Source organism: Berghia stephanieae, unplaced genomic scaffold (genome assembly GCF_034508935.2).
Source record: "Berghia stephanieae isolate SIO BIC M18660-M18661 unplaced genomic scaffold, UCSD_Bste_1.3 scaffold4290, whole genome shotgun sequence".
NCBI classification, from domain to species: Eukaryota; Metazoa; Mollusca; class Gastropoda; order Nudibranchia; family Aeolidiidae; genus Berghia; species Berghia stephanieae.
In genome coordinates, this window is record NW_027625612.1 from 1 (window position 1) to 6,863 (window position 6,863).

The window sequence follows — 6,863 nt, forward strand, 5'->3', positions numbered from 1 at the left end:
ACGACCATACTACGTTGAAAATACCGGTTCTCGTCCGATCACCGAAGTCAAGCAACGTCAGGCGTAGTTAGTAGTTACATGGGTGACCGCTTGGGAAGCCCCCGTGTTTTTATCTTTTTTACAATTTTATTACATTTTTTTTTCTCTTTTATTTTTTTTTAAATTGTTGTTAATTTGTTTTTAACTTAGTTATAGTTGTATAGTAGTAAGTAGTAGGGTAGTTAGTAGTAGTACGTAGTAAGTGTAGTTTAGTAGTAGTATGTAGTAGTATAGTAGTTTTGTAGTATTTAGTGTAGTAGTTTTAGTAGTAATTTTAGTAGTATATATAGTAGTATAGTTATGTAGTATTGTAGTAGTAGTAGTAGTATTAGTAGTTAGTAGTATATATAGTAGTATAGTATAGTAGTAATAGTATAGATAGTAGTTTAATTAGTAGTAGTATAGTATATATATATATAGTAGTATATATATAGTATATATTATAGTATATAGTAATATAGTATAATATATATATATATATATATATAATATATATTATATAATAGTAGTATAGTTATTAGATAGAGTATATTAGTATATATGAGTGATAGTTATAATAATTAATTGTTACTACCTACTACTACTACTACTACTACTACTACTACTACTACTACTACTACTACTACTACTACTACTACTACTAATACTCTCTTTATCTTTATATCTCTCTTTCTCCAACTAACAAAGATTGCTTCCATTTGACGGTTCATATCTGAGGATGTGACCAAGCACCTGGTTGTGTCCCTCGTACTATCGAAATTGGATTATTGTAATGCACTGTTGTTTGGCGTTTTGCAATATAATCTGAGACGTCTTCAGATTGTCCAAAACAGCGCTGCCAGACTAGTATTCATGAAGCGTAGGTGCGACCTCTGCTTCATGACCTGCATTGGCTACCTGTTGAGAGAAGGATTAAATTCAAAGCTTGTGTTTTCGTGTATCGTTGTCTTGAAGGTACTGCCCCTTCCTACTTTTCGGAAATTATTGAAAGATATTCAAAACACCGCCCCTTACGTTCGCCCAGTGATTCCACAAAACTAGTTGTCCCTCGAATTCGGAAAAATGCTGGAATGAGATCCTTTTCTCATTTCGGACCCTCTGTTTGGAACGCCTTACCGCAGAGCATTCGTGAAAAAGAATCTTTGTCTATTTTTAAACGTTCGCTTAAAACATATCTGTTTCGATTTTAGTAGATGGTATGAGAAGCAAGATAGGTTTAGTTTGTGTTGTGTGTTGTTTGTGTGTGTGTGTGTGTATGTGTGTGTGTGCTTGTGTGTGTGAATGATTCTGTTACAGCCAAAGTAAATTTGTAATTGAAGCGCTTAGAGTCTGGTATCTCAGAGTTATAGCGCTATATTAGTTTTCAGCATTATTATTATTTTTATATATTACTACTACTACTACTACTACTACTACTACTACTACTACTACTACTACTACTACTACTACTACTACTACTACTACTACTACTACTGCTAATACTAATACTACTAATACTACTACTACTACTAAAAAAAACAAAAGTTAAATAACAATAAAAACACAAACAAAAACAAATAAAAGAGAAAAAAAGAGAAAGAAAGAAAAATGTAATAAAAATGTAAAATAGATAAATAAAAAAGAAAAAAGATTTCTACAACACGTGGGGTTCCCAAACCGTCACCCATCTAAGTACTAACCACGCATGACGTTGCTTGACTTCGGTGATCGGACGAGAACCGGTATTTTCAACGTAGTATGGTTTTAGAAAACAAATGACGACAATAGAGTTTAATATAATATTAAAACACTATTGCTAATTTATATACTCCAACCACCATTGATTACACACGGAACACGTTATATATTGCATGTTCTATTATTTGTTTTCCACGTTCATTTATTTATTATGCTGACGAAGGGTTTGTACCCGAAACGTCCATTGTGTGTTTGTTCCAATCCCAAGCCTCTCTATTATCACTCTTTCGTTTTTATTTTCACGAGGGAAAGAGAGCCCTACCCTGTTATATCTATGGGGGCAACCCCCACCACAGAGGGGTCATGTGTGGCATATGCCCTTACAGGGAGAACGTTACCCTGTTTTGAGCATCCGACTCGCGTCCTCGCTTCCGGTGAAGTGTCTCATGCCGCTTTCAAGATAGCCAATCGCCATTTTGAATGTTGTCAGTCTTGTGATAAATTCTAAGTTCACAAAGTATGAAACTGAAAAACAAAAAAACAAAGGTTAAATAACAACTTTAAAAAAACAACAACAAATAAAAGAAAAAAATATATAAATAAATGAAAGTGGAAAACAAATAAAATAAAATGCAATATAAGGTGTACCGTGTGTAATCAATGGTGGTTGGAGTTTATAAATTAGCAGTAGTGTTTTAATATTATATTAAATTCTATTGTCGTCATTTGTTGCCTACGACCATACTACGTTGAAAATACCGGTTCTCGTCCAATCACCGAAGTCAAGCAACGCCAGGCGTGGTTAGTACTTATTTGGGTGACCGCTTGGGAACCCCACGTGTTGTAGACATCTTTTTTTTTATTTATCTTTTTTACAATTTTATTACATTTTTTTTTCTCTTTTATTTTTTTTTAATTGTTGTTTACCTTTTGTTTTTTTTTAGTAGTAGTAGTAGTAGTAGTAGTAGTAGTAGTAGTAGTAGTAGTAGTAGTAGTAGTAGTAGTAGTAGTAGTAGTAGTAGTAGTAGTAGTAATAATAATAATAATAATGATGATGACAATAATAATAATACTAATAATAATAATACTGACAATAATAATAATATAATAATAATAATAATAATAAAAATAATAATAATAATTAATAATAATAATAATAATATAATAATAATAAATAATAATAATAATAATAAATTGAAAATATTATAATTGAGAAGGATTTGGATATTTTTATTATCACGGAAAGTTGGCTTAAAAACAATGACAGTAAACTGATTCCACGAGGATATAGTTTCATAGCACAGCATCGAAAAACCGGTCGAGGAGGAGGGATTTTTGTTATTCATAAAGAATCCGTTAAGCTACAGAAAAACAAGACGCAATCGAATTACAAAACTTTCGAATCTCTAGATATGACATTAACATCAGAAAGGAATGAGAAGTACCATGTTGTTGTAATTTATAGACCTCCTCCATCTACAAGGAATAAACTCACACATAATCAATTTTTATGATGAAATCGACACGCTCGCGTTAGAAACTAGCACAACCAGTGGTGAAATTCATATATTGGGCGATTTTAATGTTCATATGGACGATCTAACGGATACAAAATGTTTGAAGTTAAAGGATATTTTAGATAGTCACAATTTAAGACAATATGTAAAGGACGGAACTCACAAGGCGGGGCACATCTTAGACTTAATAATTTCCAGGAAAGATAACAAAATAATTGATAACGTTGACGTTTTGGATCGCACAATTTCAGATCATAACCTGATTGCTTTAAATCTAAAAATCGAATGCAAAACAACCGTCAAGAAAACGATCACATACCGGAAAACAAAATCACTAAATAAAGAAACATTTCAAGAATCCATCAGGTCTTTGGATTTACTCGCCTCTGTTAAGAGTTGTGATAATGTTCACGATATGGTAAACACATATAATAATTCATTGAAAACTGTGTTCGATGAGCTGTGTCCATCGGTCACGAAAGAAATTATTCTTCGACCAAACACCGAGTGGTATTGCAACGAGTTACAAACACTAAAACATCAACTCAGATCTGCCGAACGGATTTGTTGTCGATCCAAATTAGAAATTCATAATCAAATTTATTTAAGACTAAAACACAAACGGAACAAATTAATTCTATCATGTAAAAAAACATACATTCAAAATAAAATAACAAGTGCCAAACGAAACTCACGTGAACTGTTCGCCACCCTGAACAAACTGATGAAGGATCATCCTTCAAATAATTTCGAGGACCCTATTGCTACCGCAAATACTTTCTCTCTACATTTTAGAGATAAAATATCAGGTATTCGGAATAATTTGGACAAAGAAGAGACAATGAAAGCACAAATAAATGAAACTAATGCACTTCCAGCCGGAGCAGCATTCGACGAATTTGAACCCGCCACTGAAACAGAAGTACTGTCTGCGCTGAGACAATGCTCCAAAACAACCAGCCCAATAGATCCCATTCCTTCATGGCTTGTTCTTTCTTGTGCTAATATTTTGGTTCCCGTTCTTACTCATATTGTAAATGCTAGTTTGTTTATTGGTGAGGTATCTAATAATCTTAAACATGCTATTGTCACTCCCATATTAAAGAAATCTAGCCTTGACAAAGAAGACCCAAATAATTATCGACCAGTCTCGAATCTCACCCTCATGTCTAAACCAATTGAGAAAATTGTTGCTTTTAGGCTTAACACGTTTTTGAATGAACACAATTTGTTCTCTAAATTTCAGTCTGCTTATCGCCCCTTTCACAGCACTGAAACTGCTCTTATTAAAATCCATAATGATATCATAAATCATTTATGTCGGAAAAATGATGATGTTATTATCATACTACTCGACCTTAGTGCTGCTTTTGACACAATAGACCATACTCTTTTAATTGACAGACTTAAGACACTATACGGATTTGGGGGTACTGTCCTTGACTGGTTTTCTTCTTACCTCTCTGACAGAATTCAATCAGTGTCTGTAAATCGACATGACTTCTCTTCTCCTTGTACCCCTATCTTTTGGTGTACCACAGGGTTCAGTTCTGGGACCCTCTTTATTCACCCTCTATATCAGACCATTAGGTGACATCATCTCAAAATATTTTATTAAGTACCATTTTTACGCAGACGACACCCAATTACTGTTTCCCATTAATATCGACAATCATCTCAATGTTATAACGGATATAGAAAATTGTATCTCTGAGATTAGTGACTGGATGTGTTGCAACAAACTCAGGTTAAATGAAAATAAAACAGAGGTGTTGCAAATTACAAGACGGGGCCTCGTGGACCTTTCCACGTTTAACCTGAATCTTTCTGATTGTGTAATTCCCATCACTAAAGAACCTGTGAGAAACTTAGGAGTTTTATTCGATACCAAATTAAACATGTCTGCCCATGTCACTAATGTAACTAGATCCTGCAATCTTTACCTTAGATCTATTGGTGCTATTAGAAGGCTTCTTGATATTGATACTACTAAACTTCTTGTGGTCTCTTTGATTCTTACCCGCCTTGATTATTGCAATAGCTTGCTCTATGGTTGTGATAATAATGTCATTAATCGACTCCAAAAGATACAGAACAAAGCAGCTCGATTGGTAACGTTATCTAAAAAGCGCGAGCATATAACACCGATTTTGGAGGACCTACACTGGCTACCTGTAAAGTTTAGGATTGAATTTAAAATACTCACCCATGTTTTCAATTGCTTAAACAATTCCGCTACTGTTTACCTTCAGGAACTTATCCACCTTTATGAACCCAGTCGAAATTTAAGATCTGCTAATTTAAATATCCTAAGGGAACCCCCAAAATCGTTAGTTTTTCATGAGAAATCCTTTGACCACCATGCCCCCCGACTGTGGAACTCCATCAATATTGAAACTAAAAATAGTGAAAATCCACTTATCTTTAGAAAACGGTTAAAAACTGAGCTTTTCTGTAGGGCATATAATTTGGACTCTTAGTATGTATTTTATTATAATATATTATGTTATCATCGAATTTGTGTGGTTTTAACATGCCAGTTCTATATTTGTATATCATACATGATGTGTTGATGTAAAGCGCCAGTGAGCAATTCCAAATTGGAACTAGGCGCTATATAAGTTCATTATATTATATTATATTATATAATAATATAATAATAATAATATAATAATAATATAATAATAATAATAATAATAATAATAATAATAATAATAATAATAATAATAATAATAATAATAATAATAATAATAATAATAATATACTAATAACTACTACTACTACTAATACTATACTACTACTACTACTACTACTACTACTACTACTACTACTACTTACTACTACTACTACTACTACTACTACTACTCTCTTATCTTATATTCCTTCTCAAATAAAAGATTCTCATATCTACTGAACCTTTACCACTCGTAAAAAGATTTGTCTTTTAACGTTCGCTAAAATCTGGACGTAATAGCAAAGGTATGACTTCACTGAAGCTAGTCGTATTCTACCTCACTTACTACTACTATACTATACTACTCAACTACTACGTACGTTCTACTAGATGACCTACACCTCTACTTTCCCTCTATATCTAATAGATTATTCATAGCTCTTTGGATTACGCACCGTTCCCTCGCAAATATAATCTGTAATCGACGCTTCAGATTGTCCAAAACAGCGCTGCCAGACTAGTATTCATGAAGCGTAGGTGCGACCTCTGCTCCATGACCTGCATTGGCTACCTGTTGAGAGAAGGATTAAATTCAAAGCTTGTGTTTTAGTGTATCGTTGTCTTGAAGGTACTGCCCCTCCTACCTTTTCGGAACTTATTGAAAGATATTCAAAACCCCGCCCCTTACGTTCGCCCGTGATTCCACTAATAATAAATAATAATAATAATAATAATAATAATAATAATAATGATAATAATAATAATAGTACTACTACTACTACTACTACTATTACTACTACTACTACTACTACTACTACTACTACTACTACTACTACTACTACTTCTACTACTACTACTACTACTACTACTACTACTACTACTACTACTACTACTACTACTACTCTTTATCTTTATATCTCTCTTTCTCCAACTAAAAAAGATTGCTTCCATTAGAC

The 6,863-nt window shown here is 33.1% G+C and overlaps 3 pseudogenes; 2 read left to right on the plus strand and 1 right to left on the minus strand.

The window, feature by feature from the left end:
* On the plus strand, nucleotides 1–115 carry LOC144961830 (5S ribosomal RNA; annotated as a pseudogene; the record flags this gene model as incomplete).
* A 1,554-nt stretch (nucleotides 116–1,669) lies between these two features.
* Nucleotides 1,670–1,788, minus strand: LOC144961829 (5S ribosomal RNA; annotated as a pseudogene).
* A 659-nt stretch (nucleotides 1,789–2,447) lies between these two features.
* On the plus strand, nucleotides 2,448–2,566 carry LOC144961828 (5S ribosomal RNA; annotated as a pseudogene).
* Nucleotides 2,567–6,863: the final 4,297 nt, after the last annotated feature.